The following is a 26,720-nucleotide window of genomic DNA, read 5'->3' on the forward strand; positions in this document are numbered from 1 at the left end:
TTAACTGTTGGCTTGACATAGGTCCGTATTCAAAATTCTCTGTTTTCAATAGCACCATGGTGACTGACTCAGTTTTAAAGATTTTTTTTTGTTTTTTGACAAAAACATTATGGGACATCCCAAATGGCTTCAAATGTATATCAGAAACAAGGTATGCTTAATCTTTTGGTATTTCAATATATTGACTTAAATTTCAGCCATATATAATGACAAACTAAGATGCCATAACTTTTATACAGGTTGGCAATTGCTATAAATAACTTGTAGGACTTAACTTATATGCACTAACAATGAAGAATTTTTACACTAACAGTGTATTGAAACATGTCGTAGCAAGTTACCTGCCAGATTATTGTTCCCACTTATTATGGACTGTTTATGGAACTTAACCTGGTGTAAAAACTTTTACATTGAAAGTGCGTAAAAGCTGGAACTCATAACTTGTCCTATTATAGGAACATTTTCCACGTATCACACCAAACTAGAAAAGCCTTAAATCCACGCTCCGCACAAAATCTTTCAAAAATAAGGGAAAAAGAGTGAATGACAATGCAGTTCTTTCTAGTTCTCAAGATAAACCGGAAAGGAAGACACACTTAAGACGGTCAAATTATCAAGCCTTCAAACCAAGAGGTCCAAGACCCTCCCACTCACCACCCGAGACCAAAAAATAGAAACACGGATAAATAAATACACACACATCACTGAATGTAGCAAGGAAATTAAGAAGCACATAATTAATTTGAAGTTTAGCAGAGTTCAAAAGTAATAAAAAAAAAAGGCAAAAGAAGAAAGCAATAAGAGAGAGAGAGTTTACTTTGTGAGTGATGGGGATTTTGGAAGCAGAATGCGGAAGCTGGAAGACGGAAGTGTCTGAGCAAAGATCTTTTTCCAGAGTGGGGTCGCAGCCAAAAATGTAAGAAGCAAGGAAGAAGTGGGGTGTCGACACGTCCATCCCGCAGAGACTGACACGTTATCTTAAAAAAAGGTCTTCAATTCTTTAATGGATAATGGAAAAGAGCGCCGCCATCTTTACAAACTGATATCACCTCCTCCAAGACTGGTCAGAGGTGTTACGTTGCACCTCAGATTTTGAATTCATGCTACTACTCACATTCTAACAACAAATTTTGCGTTAAGAAAATATATAAGATTAGAAGATTGAGAAAACAAATATAATACTATTTGATTTTAATTTTAAAATCTAATCTCCATTCTTTTCCATAGGAATTTAAACTATTTTGTTGAGCTTGACTTTATTTTGATTCAAGAGCATAAAAACTTAATTTTGAATTATATTTTTGAGCTTAAATGTATTCGATCTATTCGTCACGAGTGCCTTGACAGAGCCATGAACAATAACTATTATAGAGAAAAATAACTTTGATATGAAACGCTTCAATTCTTGTAATTTATAAGAAAATTTATAACGATTCGGTCAGGCGTTTTGTGTATTGTAGCCTCGTTCTCTTATTTATTACCTCTTTTATGTTCATTTATGATTAAGTGACTAGTCGGGATGGTTGGATTGATTTCGGGGAGGTTCTGGTGTGGATTGGGACATTTAGTCCCAAGGTTGGAAGCTTAAGTTGTAAGAGTTGAGGGAAGTTTGACTTTTGTGTAGACGACTCTGAAATGGTTTTTGATGATTCCAATAGCTTCATATTCTGATTTTGGACTTAGGCTGTTACATCTCGCGTTTTCATACGCTAGAAGTTTCGTCTTCAGTTGATCGACGTAGACTCGGAGATGAGATTATCTTGAGGTTAACGTATTTACGCTATTTATAATAAGCAATAAGTAAGTGTCATGAAGGATAAAGGGTACATGAATTAAAGAAAACAAGTTTCATTGAAAGTGACAAATTTGGGATAAAATACGGGTCGAGCGATAATACACGATAATTATGAACTAGTACCATGCAAGGTACCATATGACCACGGTAATATAATGTATAAAGTATATTAAAAATAAGTAGTATTTTAAGTAATTTGAGATAATTTTTAATTATATGGATAATTAGTTAATTATCGGCTAACGAAACATTATCTAGTTAATTATTAAAAAAATAAGATAAGATTAAACCCCCAAAAAAGGTAACGTGGCAGAAGGCAGCAAATTAAGGAATGACTTAATTTGGACAATTAGAATATCCAAGTAAGCTTTAATATCACATCTTGTCCCTTCCATTTGAACAAAAAAGAAGCCAAAAACGTTAAACACTCTTAAGCAAGAGACGTGTTCCATTCTTCCTAATTCACCAAAATAATTCCACCAAAATACTTCAAAAAAACAGAACTTCATTTCGTCCAAAATAATTCCACCAAAATACTTCAAAGAAACAGAACTTCATTTGGTTCAAAATACTTCATAAGAGCTTCATTTTGTTCAAAATACCTCAAGTACCAGAAGCGTAATCCCATCAAAATTTTGCGATTACAAAAGAGTACGGTACAATCTTCGCCAAGAATATTATACGGAGTTTTCCTACTCCAGGTATTGTTACATCCCGTAATATTAACAACCTTGATACTGTTAGATACATTTTGATATGGTATTTATTTTGAGTGGAACATTTCTTGTAGAAAAAAAAAATTTGAAAAAAATATAATTTTATATAGTTATTAATATTACTACTTTTGAATATATTTTAAATTATACATATAATATGAGGAAGTTTATGATATTTTCTTTAGGGAAATTTACATGAAAATACACTTGGAGAAAGTACTTTTCACCCGCCTAACCCACAAATACAGTTTTCATCCAGTAGCCCACAAACATTATCAATTTTATGAAAACAAGTCGCAAATTTCGTCGAACTTCGTCAACTACACCCATAATCACGCCTAAATCAGATTCTGCTTTTTTCTTTCATTCTTATCTTTTCCTTTTTTCCATTTTCATTCTTATTTATTTTTTACTTCCCTCTTTATAGAATTTCCTAAAATTCACAATATTAGGAAGTTGAAGTAAAAAATATATTCATCCTTAAAGTCTATATTTTTTTTTTTTGCAAAATTCAAAGTTTTGTAAGGGAAATTCTTATTTCACTGGAAAAAATAAAAATTTACATTATTAAACACCTTATATACATTGTTATATATAGTCATACGTTAATTATACACAAATATATCTATGTTGTATAATATGTATAATATGTATAATCTTGTATACTTGTGTATAATCATGTATAATTCTGTATAATTATGAGAATACACATAAGTATACACGGTTATACATGATTATACAAAGTATATATAGTTATATACAACATATACATCATTCTTCCTCCCTTCGGAAGTCATTAAAAATGAGGAGAAGAAGAAGAAGAAGAAGAAGAAGAAGAAGAAGAAGAAGAAGAAGAAGGAAAATTACCAAAAAAAGGAGATTTCATAACTTAGAATACAAGACAAGAATCAAAAGAAATAATCACTCAATATTTTTTTTTTCTTCGAACGGGAATAAAAGGATCCTCTAGTGTCAAAGTTGGAATCGGCTTTGGCGAGCATTGAATCGAAAAGAAAAAGACTACAAAAGATAGATCTGGTGTGGATTGTTCAACATTATTATTTTGTGGAAGAGGAAGATACAGATGAAACGGAGCAAGAAAATCTAAAGAAGAACTCGAAGAAAGAGGGGTGAGGAGAAAATCTGAAAGAGAAAACTAATTTGGGAATGGAAAAAATTCCTCTGCATCTAGAAAAAGAGTGGGGACAGTAATGTGGCTAATCGATGAAAATAATTTTTCAACTTATGTATAAACTGGGCCATACCGGGTAAGAAGAGAAAATATAGGCCCAATTTTGTTAGAATGTTGGGCCAACTGACAATAAGAGTAATTTTGTCTTTTCTTTATTGTAAAGATAGTAATTATTTTCTCACACAAAAATAAGGTTTTTTTTTTACCATTTTAAGAATTAAGCATACGGGAATTTTTACTCTTTATATGAGATTGGAAAAATTATAAGTTGATGAAATATATGTATTTTTACATGGATATTTTAATAAAATAATAGTATATGTATTTATTTTATATGGTACCACATGATCATGATAGCAGGTAAAGTATATTAAAAATGAGTAGTATGTTAAGTAATTTGAGATAATTCTTAATTACGTGGATTATTGGTTAATTATTGAATAATGGGATATTACCTAACTAATTAAAGATAACTAGATAAAGATTAAAACACCCCCACAAGGGAATTACGTGGCAACAATATATGTTATAAGTGATGACTCTTAATGTTTTTTTTTTAATAGTCGACCTCATCTTTCATTGTCATTTATCCCCTTAAAAGAAAAATTCACGCCTTTCTGGCAATCTCAGTACTTTAGCTGCTTGAGGGTCCATTTTCAACTCCATAATTGTCTTCATTGAATCAGCGGAACACATAGGAGATCCAACAGTATAGCCATGGAAACTAGTGAAGTGACTAATTCAATTAGGGATAATTCTAATAAAGTACTTCCACCCCTTATCAAATTCATTTCAGATGAAATGGATGATTTTGATATCATAGTAGATAATGATCATATTAATAATCATATTGATCAAACTTGATCTAATTTTATGAACTCAAAAAGGCTGAGAATGAGAGGAATGAACTTCTGGGCTAGTTCTACAACATCTGGAAATGTATGGTATCCTTCTTACAAGAGCTCTTCATGTCACTTCTCCTCTAGTAGTTAAAATAGAAGCACTGCAGTTGATACATGAATTATGTGGAAAAGTTGCTGGCACATGTGAGAATGAGAAGGTATTATATTTTCCATATGAAGTATTTAGATGTGTGGATGTTGTCCAAGATTTTCTATTCTCGGCTCTGGATGTGGCGTCAGATAGAGAACCGAAATTGAGATGTCTTGTTGCATTAGTCCTTCAGATGCTTCTATAAAAGCAAAATTTATCATCCTACACACTATAATTACTACTTAGGTGGTTCTTGAAAAACTTGGTGATCCAGATGAAGATATAAGAAGTGTACTTGTCGGGTATGTTAAGGCTAAGCCTTTATTTTATTTTGGCATGATCTCATAATTACACGCGTTTGATAACGAAGCATAAAAAAAAATCTATATCCCATCGAGCCTACTATATACAGTATTATAGTATTTTTATTACCATCGAGCTATAATCGACGGGCAGGCCCCTATTGGGCAACCTCTGATTAGATGGTAAGTTATATACCGAACCTACTGTGGCTGAGCGCCTATGAGCGAGCCCAGTTGGTCGAGATACAGAGCCTAGTATAGCCGAGCGCCTATGAGCGAGCCTACTACGGCAGAGCAGTTATATAGCTATATATATATTTACCGAGCCTTATAGGGTCGGACAACTATTTTACTTATTATATTGAGAGAATTGAGTCAGTATCAGCAAGTAAGCATACCATCAGATTATCTTTGACTTCCAGCTACCTGCAGTTATTATATTATCAGTTCAGTTTTAGCTTTCAATATATTGCCTTACATATTCGGTACATTATTCGTACTGACGTTCTTTTGTTGGGGACGCTACATTCATGCCTGCAGGTATAGATAATCAATTTGACGAGCCCTCACAGTAGACGAGATTGGCATTCGGCGAAGCATCGGTAAGACTCCACCTCATTCGGAGTGCAGCCGAGTCTATGAGTCATCGTGTCAGAGTTTTGCTACAGACTTATGGGCAGGCCGGTACCCTGTCCCATTTGATGTCAAATAATTTTAGAGACTTTGTAGACAGAGGTTCATTTTGTACAGTATGTCAGAGGCCTTGACGACCCATATGTATTCATGTTTTACGAAAAATGATTCATTAATACAACGTTTTCCCACTTATAGTTATACATTACGAGTTGTGGCTATGTTGACCAATGATAGTTATAAAAAAGAATGAATGAATTACAGAGTAGTTCGCTTGGGCCACTACAGCACCGGGTGCCAGCCACGCCTCCCCAGGTTTAGGGCGTGACAGGTATGTTAAGGCCATCCCTTCTTTCTTTTTGGCATGATCCAAGTTATACAGAAGAAACGAGCAAACGCGCGATTTTCATAAATGACTCTATTCATAGAAATACTAGGGATCTCTGTGTTCTTGATTCTCTATGTGACATATTATTATATCTTCTGTTCATGGGTCTCAGAATAATATACAATTGAAAAAGTTTATCCGAAAGGAATATTGAAATTATTATATATTTTTCATGCATTTCATTCATTTATACATGTGCATTGACCCATGACCAGACGACGTTATATACGCGTATATATATGTATATATATGTGTATGGGATATGGAAAAGGTTATTGCGTTATATACGTACCACCACCTGATCAGTTGGTATATGTTGATGATGTCGCCCACAGTGGCCGAGACGATATGATGGGATGCCCTCAGTGGCTTGATGATATTATGTACACACATACCTATACATGACATGACATTTATATGCACGTGCATGACATTATAAATATTTTGGAATTTACAAAGTTATTCAGATTTACAGATGGATTTCTTTATTCCATGTTTTATCTATGTCATTTACGTACTGATTTTCATGTCTTACATACTCAGTACATTTTTCGTATTGACGCCCTATTTCACGGGGCCTGCGTTTCATGCCCGCAGGTGCAGGTAGGCAAGCTGACGGTCCCCCTTCTTAGGATCCTTGATCAACGAGAGTTAGCGTGCTCCACTTGATCCGGAGCTGCTTTTGATTTTGGTACGATATGTTTGTATATATATGGGTATGATGTGGCTCAGTCCCGTCTTTGTACAGTTATATTTCTATTAGATGTCTGAGTTGTGTATAACAGCCTTATCGTCTCGCCCTACGTATGTTGCACGTACATGTACATATGCCTTTTGGGCAGGTTTCCTTCATGTATATTATTCCTGTAATTCAGCAGATGTTATTCAGGTTTATATCTGAGATGCATGCTTAGGGGTGTTTGACAGGTAGGACTCGGGCACCCTTCACAACCCATTGGTTTGGGTTGTGACAAAAGTGGTATCAGAGCAGTTCTGTCCTAGGGTTGTCTATAGACCGTATGTAGTAGAGTCTTGTTTATGGGTGTGTTGTGCACCACACTTATAGACAGGAGGCTACCAGATATTTAGGATGGTTACTTTTCTTTCTAATCCAGATTGTGCGATAGAACTGAGTCATGAGTATCCCCTCATAATCTTTACCTTATTTACATTTTTAGCGATGCCTGTTACTACTAGATGATAGGTGCAATCCGCTAGTACGGGTCAGAATGCTACGAAAGTGTTAGAAAAAGATATAAGTTACACTATGGATTCAGACCCATCGGAGATCATGGGTTCTATTGAGGAGGATCCATCATAGGATCCATATGAGTCATCCGTTCGAGCTGTTTCGACCACTCCGACAGCAGATGGGGTGAGGGAAGTTTCGACCTCACCAAGGCCCTTAGTTTCATTATCACAGCCTGTTGATCAGGGTATGAGGGGAGTAGTGCATAGATTGGCACAGCTGGGATTCCCTCAGGCTCAAAAATATGTCAAGGTATTTGCAGACACCAGCTCTTCTGAGGTTCCAGATAGTCCACAGTCTTGGGAGTCCATCAATTAAGGTTCGTCGGTGTATGTTATGGGATACGCAGAGGAAGAAGATAGTAGTTGGGCCAAGAGGAGGAAGGTAACTGATAAGGACATGAAGATTCCACTTCGAAATGTGTCCGATCGAGGCTCTCATATAGGATGAGGCAAGGACCCTCTACTCTAGACTTCCTCCAGGTGTCAGCTTTTGGTTGGTAAGCTCCAATTCTTCTAGGAATATTAACAATTCACGGTTCGACACGTGTTAGGTTGTTTTATAAGGAAGGAGAGAGCTCTGTCCCTACTTGTATATATACTATGGTTATGTTTACTTAGAGGTTTTGCAAATAGTATCTTGTATATAGTTTTGGGTATGACATGTCTACGACCTGGTCGACCCCTATGTATATAAACCTTTTTCTAAGTTAGTTATGCAAGTTATGTTTTAATATTGTTACCTATATATATGGATGTGGCCCGAAATGGCCCGAGATAGATTTGATAATAAACAAGAATAAGGTACGTGGTGTTCGGTTGGGTAGAACTTGATATTATAATGGGTATGGATTGGTTGGCCTTATGTTATGCTAACATCAAGTGTAGATCAAAGATAGTCTGATTTCAATTTTCAGGGGAGCCTATTTTGGAGTGGAAAGGTAATACGGCATCGCCGAGACGTAGATTTATTTCCTATCTCAAGGCAAGGAAGATGAGCAGTAAGGGTTGTATTTATCACTTAGTTCGTGTTCAGGATATGGAAGTAGAGTCACCAACCATTAAGCCCATCCCAGTGGTTAGTGAGATTCACGATGTTTTTTTCGATGAACTTTCGGGTCTTCCGCCAGAGCGAGAAATTGAGTTTGCTATTGACCTACTACCAGATACTCATCCAATATCTATTCCTCCCTATAGAATGGCCCCGCAGAGCTGAAAGAGTTAAAGGAACAACTAAGGGACTTACTTGAAGAAGGCTTTATCAGAACTAGTACATCCCCGTGGGGAGCATTTGTGTCATTTGTGAGGAAGGAAGATGGTTCCTTACGGATGTGTATTGATTACAGACAATTGAATAAGGTGACGATCTAGAATAAGTACCCGCTACCGAGGATTGATGATTTATTTTATCAGTTACAAGGTGCCAAGTGTTTTTCAAAGATAGACTTGAGGTCCGGGTACCATCAAGTAAGAGTTAAGGATAAAGATATTCCAAAGACAGCATTTAGGACCAGATACAGGCACTTTGAGTTTCGTATTATATCGTTCGATCTGACTAATGCCCCAGCAATGTTCATGGATTTGATGAATCGTGTATTCATGACCTTTTTAAATCTATTCATAATTGTATTTATCGACGATATATATTGGTATATTCTCGTTCAGAGGTTGAGCATGCAGATCACTTGCGTACGGTGCTCAGAGTTCTACAAAAAAAGGGAAGTTGTATGCAAAATTCTCTAAATGTGAATTCTAGTTGAACTCTATAACTTTCCTTTGGCATATCATTTCGGGTGAAGGCATCCAGATGGATATACAAAAGATTGAGGTAGTGAAGACTTGGCCTAGACCCACAACACCGACAGAGGTTCGTAGCTTCTCCGTTTGGCAGGTTATTACATGAAACTTGTAATTGAATTTTCTTCTCTTGTAGCACCTTTGACCAAAGTGGTATGTGGTGTCTCGCTTGATGTTCCAGAATAACATAAGGAAACCTATGGTGCAAGTAAGTTGAAGAAAGGTTGCAAATAAGTATAAATAAATGTGTGTAGGTCGCAAGCTAAAGTATGGTAGAGCGACAAGGTTTTAGGAAGGCACGAGAAAGATAAGAAAAGATGAGTGAAAGGTGACGAGAATGTATAAGTCCTTGGGGTTAATCTCATAAGAGAGCTGATGGTTTCTCTAAGTTATAGAAGGCTCAGTGTAGCCTGAATGAACTCAAAAGAGTCTAAGACTAGTAACATTTGGAATAGATGAAATGCTGCCCTGGTAGTGGAGTAAGGGCGTAGTTGTGATAAATAAAGGATGAAGTTTGGGCCTTCGAAGAGGGAAATTTCATGAATTGTGAAAGGTCAGAATACCTATATAAGTTAACTTAGGAGGGAGTCAAGTTTTAGTGGGCCGATGCTTGCGAACGAAGTTCCCAGGCATTGAAGGATAGATTAACTTCAACACCGGTTCTAACGCTCCCAGAAGGGACCAATGGTTATGTTATCTATTGTGACACTTCAGACGTTGGATTGGATTGTGTGCTGATGCAGCATGGTAAAGTTGTAGCTTATGCTTCTAGACAACTAAGAAAGCACGAGAAGAATTACCCGACCCACGATTTAGAGTTAGTCCGTAGTGATTCATGCACTAAAGATGTGGAGGCACTACTTGTATAGCATTCATGTTGATATCTATATGGATCATAAGAGCCTCCAGTACATCTTCAAGAAAAAGGAATTGAATCTACATCAAAGGAGATGGTTGGAGCTACTTAAATACTATGACGTTGATATTTTATACCATCCGGGGAAGGTGAACATAGTAGCCAGCGCCTTTAGCCGTAGATCTATGGGTAGCCTATCATATTTATAGCTAGAAAAGAGGGGAATAACCCACGAGGTTCATCAGCTAGCTAATCTCGGAGTTCAGTTTCTGGACTCAGGTGATATTGGAATTACTATTCAGTATACGACAACATCCCCTTTAGTAACCGAAGTAAAGAAACGCCAATACGAGGATCCTGTATTAGTTCATTATAGGGATACCACCCTTTAGAAGAAGAAGACACCATTTGAAATTACAGAAGATGTGGTCCTCAAATATCGAGGGCGATTATGTGTGCCTAATGTTGCAGGGCTGCATCGGCAGGTTATGGGAGAAACTCACTATTCTCGTTATTCTAACCGTCCAGGAGCAACAAAGATGTATCATGATATCAGGGAAGCATATTAGTGGGACGGAATGAAAAAGGATATAGCGGAGTTTGTTTCTCAGTGTCCTAACTGTCAGCAGGTTAATATTAAGCATCCGAAACCTGGTAGGTTATTGCAGGCTATGGTGATTCCGACTTGGAAATGGGAAGTAATCAATATGGATTTCATCGTATGCTTACCTCGTACCCAACATATGTTCGATTTGATATGGGCGATTGTTTATAGGCTTACAAAGTCAGCTCATTTTTGCCCGTTAGGACTACATATTCCGTAGAGGATTATGCAAGGCTTTATATTAAGGAGATAGTACGACTTCATTATGTCCCTGTTTCTATTATCTTGGATAGAGGAGCTCAATTTACAGCTAACTTCTAGAGGTCCTTCCAAAAAGGATTGGGGACTCAAGTAAGTCTTAGTACAACATTTCATCCCCAGACAGAAGGATAGGTTGAGCGTACTATTCAGACACTGGAGGATATGTTACGGGCTTGTGTAATGGACTTCAAAGGTAGCTGGGATGATAATCTACCGCTTATTGAGTTCACATATAATAATATCTACCATTCGAGTATTCAGATGGCTCCATACGAATCTCTTTACGGATGGAAGTGTAGGTCGCTTATAGGGTGGTTTGATGTTGGAGAATCTGGATTACATAGGCCAGACCTGGTTCAGCAAGCTAATAAAAAGTAAAGCTTATCCGGGATCGACTGGTGACAGCTCAGAGTCGTCAGAAGTCATATTCTGACGTGCAGCGACAAAATTTGGAGTTCGGGGTTAATGACTGGGTATTCTTAAAGGTGTCACCTATGAAGGGTGTGATGAGGTTTGGCAAGAAAGGAAAACTTAGCCCACGATATATTGGGCCTTATAGGATCATTCGAAGAGTGACTAAGTAGCTTATAAGTTAGAATTGCCCTCAGAATTGGAGTCTGTCCATTCAATTTTTCACGTATCCCTGTTACGGAAGTGCATTGGCGATCCTACTCGAGTTGTGCCCACTGATGATATACAAATTACAGAGGACTTATCATACGAGGAAATTCTGGTTGCCGTTCTAGACCGACAAATCCGTAAGCTACGGAATAAGGAGGTAGCCTTCGTGAAAATACTTTGGAGAAACAACAATGTGGAAGGAATGACTTGGGAGGCCGAGGAAGACATGAAGTATAGATATCCCTACTTATTTACTCCTCTGGAGAAGGGTCCGATTAGGACATCACAACAATAAGGTACGTGTATAAATTCTTGTGTTGGTTATTGTCGTTGGTCGTGTGAGGACATTATCGTTATTGATGGTTATGGCCCTATATGACGTTAAATTATTGAGTTTCTACAGGAAGAGTGGGTAATAGCGTTGTTGAAAAGGCGACCCTACCAAAGTTATATAGATCCCGGGGAGTTGAACATTCGAGGACGAATGTTTCTAAGGGGGAAGAATGTTACATCTTGCATTTTCATACATTAAAAGTTTCATCTTCAGTTGATCGGTGTAGACTCGGGGATAAGATTATCTTGAGGTTAACGTATTTACTCTATTTATAATAAGCAATAAGTAAGTGTCATGAAGGATAAAGGGTACACGAATTAAAGAAAACAAGTTTCATTGAACGTGACCAATTTGGGATAAAATACAGGTCGAGCGATAATACCCGATAATTATGAACTAGTACCATGCAAGGTACCATATGACCATGGTAATATAATGTATAAAGTACATTAAAAATAAGTAGTATTTTTTAGTAATTTGAAACAATTTTTAATTATGCGAATAATTGGTTAATTATTGGCTAACAAGACATTACCTAGTTAATTATTAAAAAAATGAGATAAGATTAAGCCCCCAAGAAAAGTAACATGGTAGAAGGCAGCAAATTAAGGAATGACTTAATTTGGACAATTAGAATATCCAAGTAAGTTTTAATATCACATCTTGTCCCTTCCATTTGGACAAAAAAAGCCAAAAACGTTAAACACGCTTAAGCAAGAGACGTGTTCCATTCTTCCTAATTCACAAAAATAATTCCACCAAAATACTTCAAAGAAACAGAACTTCATTTTGTCCAAAATAAGAAACAGAACTTCATTTAGTTCAAAATAATTCCATCAAAATACTTCCTGAGAGTTTCATTTTGTTCAAAATACCTCAAGTAACAGAAACGTAATCCCATCAAAATTTTGCGATTACAAAAGAGTACAGTGCAATCTTCGCCAAGAATATTATACGGAGTTTTCCTACTCCAGGTATGTTAAGGTCACCCTTATTTGTTTTTGGCATGATCCAAGTTATACAGAAGAAACGAGCAAACACACGATTTTTATAAACGACTCTATTCATAGAAATACTAGGGTTCTCTGTGTTCTTGATTCCCCATGTGACATATTATTATATCTTCTGTTCATGGGTCTTAGAATAATATACAATTGAAAGAGTTTATCCGAAAGGAATATTGAGATTATTATATATTTTTCATGCATTTCATTCATTTATACATGTGCATTGATCCATGACCAGGCGGCATTATATACGCGTATATATATGTATATGGGATATGGAAAAGGTTATGGCGTTATATACGCACCACCACCTGATCAGTTGGTATATGTTGATGATGTTGCCCATAGTGGCCGAGACGATATAATGGGATGCCCTCAGTGGCTTGCTAACATTATGTACACCCATACCTATGCATGACATTATAAATATTTCAAAATTTACAAAGTTATTCAGATTTACAGATGAATTTCTTTATTCCATGTTTCATTTATGTCATTTACGTACTAATTTTCATGCCTTACATACTCAGTGCAATTTTCGTACTGACGCCCTATTTCTCGGGGCCTGCGTTTCATGCCCGCAGGTGCAGGTAGGCAAGCTCACGGTCCCCCTTCTTAGGATGCTTGATCATCGAGAGTTGTCGTTCTCCACTTGATCTGGAGCTGCTTTTGATTTTGGTACGTGTAGACAATATGTCTAGTTGGATAGTATGTGGCCTTGCCGGCTTCCAGTTTTGACGTATATAGTTGTGTATAGCAGCCTTGTCGTCTCGCCCTACGTATGTTGCACGTACATGTACATATGCCTTTTGGGCAGGTTTCCTTCATGTATATTATTCCTGTAATTCAGCAGATGTTATTCAGGTTTATATCTGAGATGCATGCTTAGGGGTGTTTGACAGGTAGGACTCGGGCACCCGTCGCAGCCCATCGGTTTGGGTCGTGACATAGGCGTGTATCCAGATTTGGATATGGAGGTCTATAGGTTTATAGGGAGCTTTTTGGCGAACATTGGAAATTTGAATGTTCGGAAGGTTGATAGGTTTGACTAGGAGTTGATTTTGATCGTATCGGATTCAGATTTTGGTTCCGAGAGTTGATATAGGTCCGTTGTCTCATTTGAGACTTGATGTAAAATTTGAGATCATTCCGGGTTGGTTTGATATGATTCAGCATGAGTTTTGTAAGTTGAAAGTTCATTAGTTTGTTAAGCTTGAATTGAGGTGCAATGCGTGATTTTGATGTTGTTTTATGTGAATTGAGGCTTCGAGTAGGTTCGTGTTATGTTTTAGGATTGGTTTGTATGATTGGACCGGGTTCTGGGGGCCTTGGATGTGTTTTGGATTGATTTCAGACCATTTCTCCATGTTTTGGCATAACTGATTCTGATGTCTGGTTTCTTCGTGATCGCAAGAAAGGAGCACCGATCGCATATAGTGTTATGGATGGAAAGCGAAATGTTCTTCGCATTCGTGAAGTAGTGATGCGTTCCCGAAGTGTTAACACGTTCGTGAAGCTTTGGAAGGTAGTGGCCATCGCGACCGCGCAAGGGTAGTCACGTTCGCGTAGAAGGGGGAATTCAGCTGGGCGTCAGGATATAAGCCTTCCCGATAGGGGGATGCCGCCCGTGTTCGCGTAGAGTCGGGATGGTCGTGCACCGCATTCACATCCTGGGTCTCGCGTTCGTGTAGGCCATTTTTGGGGCAGTGATTGATTGTACTTTGCGATCGCGATGTAGGTCCCGCGATCGTGATGAATATATATGGCCAGACTATTTAACATTATTGCGAGGGTTTTGGTTAATATATAACATTTTAAGTTAGAGAGCTCGATTTTGGGCGATTTTGGAGGAGATTTTCAGGATTTGGATTGGGGTAAGTATTTTTTTACTCGGATTTGTTTATATTCCATAATTCCATCCTTTTTTAGCATTTAATTGGTGAAATTAAGTGAAAAAATTGGGGATTTTAGTAAAAAAAATTCTTAATGAAATTTGATGATTTGAAAGTCGATTTGAGGTCAAAATTGGGTGAAATTGGTATTGTTGGACTCGTAATTGAATGGATGTTCGGAATTTGTAAGTTTTGTCACGTTTCGAGGTGAGGGTCCGGGATTGACCTTTTGATTTTGATAAAGATTGAAGTTTTATTATTTGAGGTTGTTTCCTACGGTATTATTTGATGATGTTAAGTTATTTGTGACTAGATTCGAGTCGTTCGGAGGTCGATTCGCATGGAAGAGATTTTTGAAGTATTGATTTGCATTTTTGAGGTAACTAATATATCTAAACTTCGATTTGAGGGTAATTAGCCGTGAGAACTAGGCTATATGAGATGTGTTGGGGTGACGCACATGCTAAATGACGGACATGCATGCATGCACCAGAGTATTCATTATCTAAGTGGACTTTATACTGTTACCAGTCCTATTTTACTATTATGCTCTATTATATTCGTGTTTTCTTTACTCGCTTGATTATTTGAGTTATGATTCATGTTAGAAATCATGTTTATGCTATTTGCTTATTTGGTTGAGAAATAATGGAGATATTCTTGCTATTTTGAGTTGTATGTTGTAATTGCAGTTATTTAACCAGTCATGATTTCTCATTTTCATGTCATATCTCAGTCTTTGTACACTAATTGTTTGTTATATCACACGTTGTTGTATTCCATTTGTAATACTGTTTGGGATGAGTTCCATGAGATTCTAAGCCCTTGAGACTTAAGAGGTTGTTGACTGATGTAGGCCGTAGAGCCGTATTGTGAGTGATATATGGATTGAGTTGCACGCCGCAATATGCCATATTGGCTATTGATTGATTTGGATTGTGTTGCATGCCGTAAAAGGCCATATTGGCTATTAATTAGCGCTTGGGCCAGGATCTGCCCCTCTGGAGTCTGACATTTATAGTGAGTGCAGGCACAATTATACGTGCTTTGGTGATGGGCATTTATGCCAGTCACCTGTACAATGCTGAGTATTGTTGTGTGTGTGATATTGAGGGGTTTTATGCCAGACACCGTGAGTGTATTGAGTGTGGTCATACTTGATAGTCCCACTGTGACGATATTGATTTGACATATATATATTTGACATGGAGGCATAGAGATGTATTTTCCTCATACTATCTAGTAAATAAAATATTTATCCGCGTTGGACTTTAATTGTTATACTTGGAAAACATGTCTAAATTCCTGTAATGTGAACGAACTGAACATGATATCATTGAGTTATTTACTATATTGTTTCCTTTATATCCTGAGCTGTTACTGATTATTGATATTGGTCTCTGACTGTTTTTCTGAGTTCGTCACTGCTTTCTGCCCAAGGTTAGGTTTGTCACTTATTGAGTACATGGGGTCGATTGTACTCATACTACACTCTGCACTTCATGTGCATATCTAGGTACTTCCAGATGTGGTAATTGCTAGAGTTGTGTTGATACCAACTTTGGAGACTACGAGGTAACTGCTATGTCGTCCGCAGACTTTGAAGTTCTCTTTCATTTACTTTAGTTATTTCTGTTCTATTGTTCAAACAATTGTACTGAGAATTTGGCCTTGTATTTTGATATTTGGTAGTGCTGTTACGCGGTGCCTTCCTGATGTTCTTTGGAAGGGCAACGTAAGGCTAAGCAACCGATGTCAGTACGATTGCTGTCCGCCAATGAGGTCCCTCTCCGCACGCTAGACTAGATTGTCAGTGCCGTGCGGGAAAATCAATGTCACTAGCAATTGCGGAAGCTGAGAAAGAATTGAGTTTTGAATGATGATGATGGTTTTATTGATGAATGAAAGATGATTACAAAAGATGCAGTGTCGAGGGGGAGAGACACCAGTACAGAAAATTGATTGCTTGAAAATGTTTGATTGCTTGATCCCCCCTAATAATGCTTAAAAAAATAAACCAAAGTTACATGACTTGTCCTAATAAAGCTTTAGAATCACACTGAATGAAAATGATGTAAACTATCTTATAATTACAATGAAAAGGACTTAGTTTATTACAATGTAGAAACAGGTTCGATGGCAGCAACTTTGTCTTGCGGGTCAGGGTCTGCGCGCGCGATGATGTTGGCGCGCGCGACACTTGTTGTGTTTGCCTGAGGCTGGGTGCTGGTGCTTGGCATCAGGGTCTGTGCGCGAGGCGCTACTGGAATGGGCCTGCAGCTAGGCGCTAGCGAGGCATCAGGATCTGCGCGCACGACATTGTCAATGTGTGCGACGCTGTTGTCATTGGCCAGCCGCTGGGCACTGGCAAGAGGAATTTGTGGGGCGACAGAGGCGCATGCGCGCTTGTCACTTGGCTCAGCCAAGACCACGGGGCCGACCATGGCGCTAGGCATTGTGAGGCTTGCTAGGCCGCCATGGGGCGTGACCAAGGGGCCGTGGGGCATGTCTGGATAGCAGCCCATGACATTCTCCCCCACCTGAGTTGGCACCGTCCTCGGAGCCTTACGATGATGATGATTGTTCTAGTGGTTTATGGTTGGGAGGTCTGCGCCCCTCTGTTCTTTGAGCTTGTTGTGGTAGCGATGCAATGATTTCATGCGGCTGACATGGAAGACTGGATGGATCTTCACCAGGATGGAGTTTTCACCTGATATATGGACTTCCCAATGCGTTTTTCAATGGGTAGGGGCCCGATGTATTTTTGTTGTAGGCGAGGGTCATGGGTCCTCTCTGCAAACAAGTATCGCTTTGGGATGCATAACATTACTTTGTCCCCTGCTTGATATTGGACAAAGCAAAGATTTTGTTCGGTGAACCTTTTTGCCCGCTCTTGGGCTTTGACGAGATAGCTCCGCACTATCCCCATGTTGCGCTCCCATTCGCTCGAGAAGTTGGTAGCTCGAGGAGATTTCGGCATGGCCGATGCATTCACCGTTTGCGGGAGAAGCGGTTGCTATCCGGTAACAATTTCAAAAGGGCTTTTGTTTGTATGATGGCTCTTTTTAGAATTGAAACACAATTGAGCAGCATCTAAGAGCTTCACCCAATGCTTCTGTGATCCGGTTGCAAAGTTGCGGAGATATTCCTCAAACATGTCATCGAACCGGTCTGTCTGGCCATCCAATGGCAGATGGATGTCTGAGTTGTGACTCAATGTTGACCCAAAGCACCTAAAGAGATGGGTCCAAAAGTTGCTAGTGAAGCGTGAGTCGCGCCTACTAACAATGTCTTTGGGCATGCCCCAATGTTTGACAATGTGCGAGAAGAAGAGTCGAGCTGTATCTTTTGCTGAGATGTTTTGTGGGGATGCTATGAAAGTTGCATAGTTTGAAAACTGATCTATGACAACCAAGATGGATGCACGATTACCGACTTGGGGCAATCCCGTGATGAATTTGAGGGAAACCCTTTCCCATGGTCTCTGTGGGACATGTAATGGCTGCAAGGGTCCCGTCTGTGATGAGTGATCCGACTTGTCCTTGTGGCATGGCTGACAAATCTTCACACGCTGAGGAGCGTCACCAATTTTTTGAGGTCGATGACATGATGGCTAATTGTTGTTGCGAAGGGTAGCCGGAACCAGGGGTTCATGTCTGTTGACTACCTTCTCTAACTGCATGGCCGAGATGTTTCCAGCGGCAATCTTTATGGGAATGCATGGTATGGTGTAGGGCTTGGCCCCGTTTTCTCCCAACATCAGGAGCATGTTGGCATATGGTACCGGTATGGTGTTGGTTTGCCTTATAAACTCCAAACCCACTATGATGTTGAAGTCATCTATGATTGCGATGCGCAGGTCGACGCTTCCTTTGTATGGGCCAAGTTTTACTGGGACATTTGTAGCTGTTCCACCCAATGTCTGGGGTAGCGAGTTGATAGCCTTGACGCGACCTTTTCTCTTTTGCACAACTAGACCCAGGCGCTCTACCTGAGTTGAAGACAAGTAGTTGTGGGTAGCACCCGTGTCTATCAATACGTGAAGGGGCTTGCCGTTCACTTTCAATTCGATGAACATTAGTGTCCTCACTTGTTTAGGAGGCCTCTTGTCCATCTTTTCCTTCCCTTTCTTGGTGATTGGGACTGAGATTTTCTTAGGAGGACATGCACTGGTCCCCGCTAAGGCATGTGGGATAGAGCCAACAATTGCATTGAAGGCGCCTACCTGGTCTTCTTCTGATGTGTCTGATTCATCTGATTCATCCTCAACAGTTTGATGAGCATTGATCTTTATGTTTGGGAATTCATTGTTCCAATGTGCCCCGTCGCAATGACGACATTCTGAGGGAGGCTTTCTCCCCTGATTGTTGTTGATGGATGCAACACTATTGCTGCTGGAGGGAGGAGTCTTAGTTTTGGATGCACTCCGATCTCCCCCACTTTTGCTTGGGCCACCATTGCTAGGATGGTTCCCGTTGAATCCCCCTCGGATAAGCGGTTGGGGCCTGTCGTTTTGAGTTCCCAAGTGATAATCGCCAAGGTATTCTACAGCTTGAATGGCCCTGGGCAGAGTGTCTACTCGTTGTCTTTGTAGTTCCATACGGGCATGAGGTTTCAAACCTTCTATGAATGCGAAGAGTTTGTCTTTGTCCCCCATGTAGCATATGTTTAGCATGAGTACAGAGAATTCGCACACGTACTCCCTCACTGATCTTGTGTGGCGGAGCTCCCATAACTTTCTCCTTGCATTGTATTATACATTTTCGGGGAAGAACTACAGGTGTATGGCTGCCTTCAGCTCATCCCATGTCTGGAGAGTATTTTCACCGGCCCTGATGGCTTCGTATTTGACTCACCACCAAAGTTTGGCATCGCCCTGAAGATACATGGCCGTAGTTGCTACCTTTTTGGATTCTTCCAAATGGCCCATGGCATTGAAGTATTGTTCGATGTCAAAGATGAAGTTTTCCACTTCTTTAGCATCCCGGGATCCGTTGTATGGCTTTGGCTCCGATATCTTAAGTTTTTGTGGAATGGGGGTGAGGTTTGCTGCACCCCTAATGTGGTTGTCGCCTCCTCGAAGTAGGCTCTATAGGGCAGCATTGACAATGTTGAGCTGGCCTGTCAAGTTGTCTATGGTTTGCTGCATGGCAGTTAGTCTGTCTGCCTCTTATTCCCGATGGGCTAAATCGTCGGCACGCTCCTGTTGGAGGTTCTCAAATTTTCCATGAATATTGGCAGTGTCAATGGCTACCGTTTGCCGGTCATCCTCAGAGTCACGACTGATGTTTGCCATGTCATTTTCCGCCTGCCGCATTCTGCGGTCCAGGTCGTCCAACCTTTGCACTAGGTTGTTGTTTTGATCAGGCACCGTATCCACGATGGGTCGTAATCGGTCAACCGTCTCTTCTAGGGATGCTAGGCGCTCCCCATGATTCCCCATGGTCAGAAATGGTGATAATGGCAAATGTGTTCCCTCGTTCGATGTCGAGCCTAGGCTTTGATACCAACTGTTACACGACGCCTTCCTGATGTTCTTTGGAAGGGCAACGTAAGGCTAAGCAACCGATGTCAGTGCGGTTGTTGTCCGCCAATGAGGTCCCCCTCCGCATGCTAGACTAGATTGTCAGTGCCGTGGGGGAAAACCAATGTCACGAGCAATTGCGGAAGCTGAGAGAGAATTGAGTTTTGAATGATGATGATTTTATTGATGAATGAAAGCTGATTACAAAAGATGCAGCGTCGAGGGGGAGAGACATCAGTACAGAAAATTGATTGCTTGAAAATGTTTGATTGCTTGATCCCCCCAATAATATAAACCAAAGTTACATGACTTATCCTAATAAAGATGTAGAAGCACACTGAATGAAAACAATGTAAACTAGCCTATAATTACAATGAAAAGGACTTAGTTTATTACAATATAGAAACAAGTCCGATGGCAATAACTTTGTCTTGCGGGTCAGGGTCTGCGCATGTGGTGCTGTTGGCGCGCGCGACACTTGTTGTTTTTGCCTGAGGCTGGGCGCTGGTGCTTGGCATCAGGGTCTGTGCGCGAGGCGCTGCTAGAATGGGCCTGCAGCTGGGTGCTGGCGAGACATCAGGATCTGCGCGCGCGACATTGTCAGTGCGCGCATCGCTGTTGTAATTGGCGAGCCACTGGCGCTGGCGAGAGGCATTGGTGGGGCGACAGAGGCGCATGCGCGCTTGTCACTTGGCGCAGCCAAGACCGCGGGGCCGACCATGGCGCTAGGCATTGTGAGGCTTGCAAGGCCTCCATGGGGCGCGACCAAGGGGTCATGGGGCGTGTCTGGAAAGCAGCCCATGTCAGTGCTCATGTACTCGTTGATGCCAGATTATTGGGATGGTTGTAGTGGTATTAATATTGTTTCATAGTTATTTCATGATATTTCCGCTGTTGAGTTTATTAAATACTGTTTTATTGAATTCGTTAATATTGTGAAACTGTTAGCTTGCCTAGCAAGTAGAGTCAGGCGCCATCCCGGCTCCAGTGAAAGTTGGGTCGTGACAAAATTTGTAGCCTTTAATCCACAGGCTTGTAGTACAATATATTTTCTCCGGTTCTATTTAATCTGCCAAATTAGTTTAAATAAATTGGTTCAAAATATTTGTTGCCTTAGAAAATCAAGAAGACGTTAATTACTAATGTTCTAATTCTACCTTACTATCTAAGAAAGCATACAGTCATTAGTTACTCATTCAAGGAAAAAATAAGATAATTTAATCAGATATCTTAAACGACTATTTAGAGTGCAAGGCTCAAACAGTTTGACTTTTGGATCAATTTCGGAATCAATTCATCGTATTTTTAAGATATTGTAAATCTTTCCAAACCCAGAATGTTAGGAAATGATACTCAGGAGGGTAAAGCACAAATTGCATATTATGCTGAAGGCCTTGAAGAATTATGCAACTGGAAAGAGATGGTGGCTTATCAAACTTTTCAACTCACTAGCCACTAGTGCAGCTTCTTTGATTTACCATGATTACCATGATAAAAAATGTCTCAGGCTAAATAAATTCAATCTTGAAACACAACAAAAATTGGGGTACGTATCATTATTGTCACACCTCCTTTTTCTAACCCGAGAGGGTATAGGGTAGTTTTTCCAATTAAAGTGACAAAAACCGAAACGAGATTATTTATATTCAAATTCAGAGTCGCCACTTGGGATAATTTATGGTGTCCCAAGTCGCCGGTTTAAAATCCCGAGTCGAGGAAGTTTGACTCTGTTTTATAGTCCGCAAAACACAAAAATTCGGGTAAGGAATTCTGTTAACCCGGGAGAAGGTGTTAGGCATTCCCGGATTCCGTGGTTCTAGCACGGTCGCTTTAACTATTAATAATTGGCCTAATTATCTGATTAATTACATATTTAGAATCTATCGTGCATTTCTAACTTTCTAACCGGTTTTAAATTATTTTAAAATAATTATGGAATTATTTCTGGAACCAGTCACGATGTCGTACACTTGTCACTTTAGTACACATTACAAACCGCCCCACATGAAATGCACCCGCGATTTACAATATGTTTATTTTTATTATTATTCAAAGTTATGGTCGGGTCACATGAAATGCACACCCGAATAGGATCTATGCATCGTGACCACGCCACGAGAACCGTACTCGTGATCACGATAATTTTATTAATCGCGCCTAAAGCAAACTACGAAGTTTATGAATTATTTCTAACTTTGAGATTATTGTGAAGTCATGGTTATTGAACGAATTTTTGGAGAATAGAGTAAATTAGTTAAAGAAGTAAATAGGTCAGCATGTACCAACACTCTATAGCCTAACAACTGAATCCCAACAATTATTAAGGTCCAAATCTTCCAATTTTTAAATCAAAGTCCAAATGCTATATTTCAAAACCACCCAACGGTCCAACTCTAAACCTATTTTCTATGGCTCATTTCATCAAACCCGAGTCTTATTATCCTAAACTTTGGAGCAACGTCCAATCTACACTACACCATAGGATAGACATGATACAAATTAAACTATTATTTAGCAAATCAAACAAAATTCACCATTGAGCAATTTAAACAAACAGATTATGTGCAAAGTCAATAACATAACTAAGAAAAATAGAAACTAAGATGAGACAAAATAATTAAAACAAAGCAATAAGAACCGTGTTTGATTACAATCATGGGAATATACAATATATTGATGTCAATTTAACCAATTGACCATATGAAAAGGAAACAGACCTTCAATGTTGCCAAATGCTTGTCAATATATTGATAAAGAAGAACTTGTATAACAGCTCGGAACCGGAACAATATCGTCGACCTCGACAAATCCTCAAACTCGAACAAGAATACCTCGTCATTGAATGGATTTTGGATAGGTTTTAGGTGTTAAAACAATCAATTTTTGACTGGTTTCTTGCAGCCACTGTTGCTGCATTTTTTCAAGCTGTTGCAGCTGATTTTTGATAGTTTAATGGAAGTTTAGTGGTGGATTTCAGCTGGGTTTAATGGCTATTTCTGGGCAGATTTTTCAGCTCTCTTTTCGGAGCTTTTGAGCTACTTTTCTATGGCTTTTCATGGAATTTCAAGGAGTCTTTTTACATGGTTTAAATAGAAGAAAAATTAGTGATTAATGATGAGGAAGAAGAAAAGAAGAAAGGGGGTATGGCTATTGTTGCTGGTGAAACTTGTAAGGTGGAGTTTGCTGGTTTTCTCCAAGAGAAAGAGATATGGGTCTATCTTTTGGGATCTGCGGATTTTCAAAGAAGAAGATGAGTTTTTCTTCTTTTTGGGGTCTGCCGTGAACTTCGGGGGGAGCGGGGAGTCTCCAATTTTTAGGTCTTAGCTAGGTCTTGGTCAACGTCTGATTTACAGTCTTTTTTAATTTTTGTGTGTCTTTGATCTTTTTTCAGAGAAAAACGGCGGATCGTAAGGTTTTAGGTGTCTCCTTATATTTTAGGTGTAGGTCCTATTATATAGGGGTAGGGATTAGGTTAGGGGTATGAGCTTGAAAATTATGGGTTAGGTCCAAAATTAGCCCTAAAAATGAGTTGCTCGAGCCCAAGCTTTATTCTTTCCACGCGAATGAGATTAAAATACGATCTCATTTATTAATTAGTCCTACTTAAATAAAATAACTATTAAAATAAGACTGACCATTAAAACAACACTATTTTTGGTATTTTTCAGGATTAAAAATAACTACAAAATATTAATGAAACTATTATTATTATTTTTTGTAATTTTCGTTTTCTTGTAATAAAATAAAAGTAAAAGAGTAAAAAAGAGTTGATATAGCTATATTAGGACTAAACTAAATATTTACGTACTAAAATATGAAAATTTTTGGGGAGGGTCAAAAATCACATGTCTACAGCTGCCCCTCTTTGACTAGAAACGCAAAGAGTTTTCAGACATAGAATGACTAGACAGGTTTTTTGACCCGACCCTTATTTGGGAAGAGACTAAAACTAAGAGAGAGGGGAATGTGACCGAGCCCTGGTATCTGAGCTGCCTACATATCCTTGGCTATAAAGGAATCAGACCACGTGTAGTTCACAAGTGAGTGAGATGATGGAGTACGCCGAGGTGAAGAGCTGGTCGAGATGCTGTTCCACCAAGGTTCCGATCCGCAGTCCCGGTATTACATCAAAAAATCAAGAAATGGAAAAAACTAGCTAAGCCTGCCAACTACGAGTGATTCCAGGGGCTTTAGGAGGGTATTTTGGGGATTGAAAAGGTTAAAAATGGCTAGTTTAAGTGGGCTGTCTGTAAAACACTAAACTAATGATTTGTTTAGTATTAGTGGGGAACAAAACATAAAAGCATGGGGGATTCATTGAATATTATAAGTTGCCCATACCTTTGGGCACAAGACACTTGATAATGGGCTGTAAGGGAATATCATGGGCAAAAAATCTGATAAGATAGAGGGGGCAGGCCTGCCTTGGGGGTTATATATAGAGTCATTTTTAGATAGAGAGGGGGAGGAAAAAACAGACCTGAAAAGAAAGGGGGGGAGTTTGAACAACAGTTTCAGAGAGAATTTTAAGAGTTTAGGACCTGAAAGAGAATCTGAAAAAGAAAGAGTTAAAAGAGAGGAAGAGAGTTAAGAGCTGGGGAAAAAGGGCAATAGGATATAGATAAAACTACTATTTCATGGCATTTTGAGTGAGCTTTTGGTTTTCTTTTCAATTCTTGAAACCCTTTATTGAGTAGGTTGAGACTAGAAATGAATTAATCTTGATACTGTTGTGTGATTAGAGGGGTTCTGAGTTTATTTGGGTATTTGCTGTGATTGTTGTTTCACACTTCATTCCGGACTGTGTTCAAGTGTGTTTTGGGCTGAATTGGTTGTGTTTGTGGCTGTTTGGAACTTCAAATTGCTGCTGCGAACTGCTGTTATATTGCTGCTCGTATTACTGCTGCTGATTTTTCTTCTACTTTATTTTTGTTCCAATCCCAGGTACACATTCGAATCCACCATAATGTAGCTTTGAAATGGAGTTGATGATATAAAAGTGTTCATCAGATCCCTGTTTATTTGGATTTCAGTTGTATTTATGGTTAACATAGACAGTAACTGTTATGGGTTGCCTAACGTAGTTTAGTTTTGTATTTTGTTGTTAAAACTTGGGCTGTGTAATTAGAACTGTAGTGGACTTTTGGACTATTGTTTGGAATGGTATTAGCTGTAGCATAATTTAGCTTGATTATGTTTAGTTTAAACTATTAGAACTAAAAATAGTTTGAGCTGGAAATCAATATGGCTATCCGTTGTTTAACATATACATGAGAATAAGTGTCATGGACTTAGCTAATGTGTGCATCTGAATTGTTATCGTTGAATTAACGTTAGGTCTCGTGAGTACTCAGATTCATGAAATTGGTTCGTTAAGTCTAGTAGTTTGCTTTAGTTAATAACTTCCCTTAGTTTGATCAACACCTTCAAATAAATACCTTCAGTTACTTGCATGCCCGAGTAGGAAGCTACAATCAAAACAATCAATACTAACTTGAATCAAGTAAATGAACTTGAGATGACTCAGGAATAATTGCTCAATTCGAATTGTTGCGTTAGGGTTTTTTGACTCAATATAGTTTTTAGTCTTTTAATAAGCAGCCCAGGTCCATCTCTGATGGCCGTGTATATTTGGGTCTAGGCTGAAATCAGCGCATAAACCGTCACGGGCGTGGGCCTGAGCGTAACACACTCTTCGTTGGGTTTATCTTAGAGCCTGATGGCTTTGGTATAGATTTATTATGTGGTTTGCCTCAGTCCAACAACAAATAAATTAGGACCTCTCTTTTATCGGTAGAGACAATAAAGGTAGAAAATCGTAGTCATTTTAGGATCGGCCTTAAAATAAAAAGATGAGCCTCGCCGAATAAAACATGCAAAATTGTGGGGCCCACAATAATTGTGTATATTAAAATACTTAGATTTCGGGATGGGCCGTTTAGCGAATTTCACGGCCTTCCCCAAAATAATAACGCGTTAGTCTCTTTAGGCGCGTATTTTAATAATATTACCTTCTTAAGCTCGGGTGCACATTTATGTGACCCAAATCCAAATCTCAACGGAGTTGAAATGTGTCAATAACCATGGGTGCATTGATGTGACGTGGTTCGAGATGTATTTCCACGATGTTACAATTTTCGGTAAAAATAATATTAGTAAAAGTGGTACGCAGTTAAAATTTGCACATAGGTTCAACATGTATTAAAATCAAATAAATAAGCCGAATATGTCAGTTGAGCGACCGTGCTAGAACCATGGAAATTGGGAATGCCTAACACCTTCTCTCGAGTTAACAGAATTCCTTACTCGGATTTTTGGTTCGCGGACTGTAATACAGAGTCAATCTTTTCCTTGATTCGGGATTCAACCGGTGACTTGGGACACCATAAATCTCCTAAGTGGCGACTCTGAATTAAATAATAAATTCCGTTTTGATTGTCCTTTAATTGGAAAAAACTCCCTTTTACGCCCCTTTGCGGGCGCGGGTAAAAAGGAGGTGTGACGGCTCTGGCGACTCTACTGGGGACTATAACCCAGAATCTCTGGTTCAGGGTTCA

At 39.1% G+C, this 26,720-nt stretch overlaps 1 protein-coding gene across 3 annotated transcripts in view; it reads right to left on the reverse strand.

Annotated features, from left to right (window-relative positions):
• The window catches only part of LOC107803641 (uncharacterized), a 33,287-nt gene extending 9,812 nt beyond the window's left edge, over positions 1–23,475 (reverse strand). Inside the window, exons 1-2 of one of the 3 annotated variants that reach the window (XM_016627405.2) lie at positions 22,881–23,473; positions 818–1,117 (exon numbers count right to left, since the gene is read on the reverse strand). The gene's annotated coding sequence lies outside the window, so the exon portion shown is untranslated. Of the gene's footprint in view, positions 1–817; positions 1,118–22,880 lie in introns of all 3 variants that reach the window. The other 2 variants (XM_016627406.2, XM_016627404.2) reach the window with 2 other exon arrangements.
• Between the last annotated feature and the right edge of the window lie 3,245 nt (positions 23,476–26,720).

Source organism: Nicotiana tabacum, chromosome 1 (genome assembly GCF_000715075.1).
Source record: "Nicotiana tabacum cultivar K326 chromosome 1, ASM71507v2, whole genome shotgun sequence".
Lineage (NCBI taxonomy): Eukaryota > Viridiplantae > Streptophyta > Magnoliopsida > Solanales > Solanaceae > Nicotiana > Nicotiana tabacum.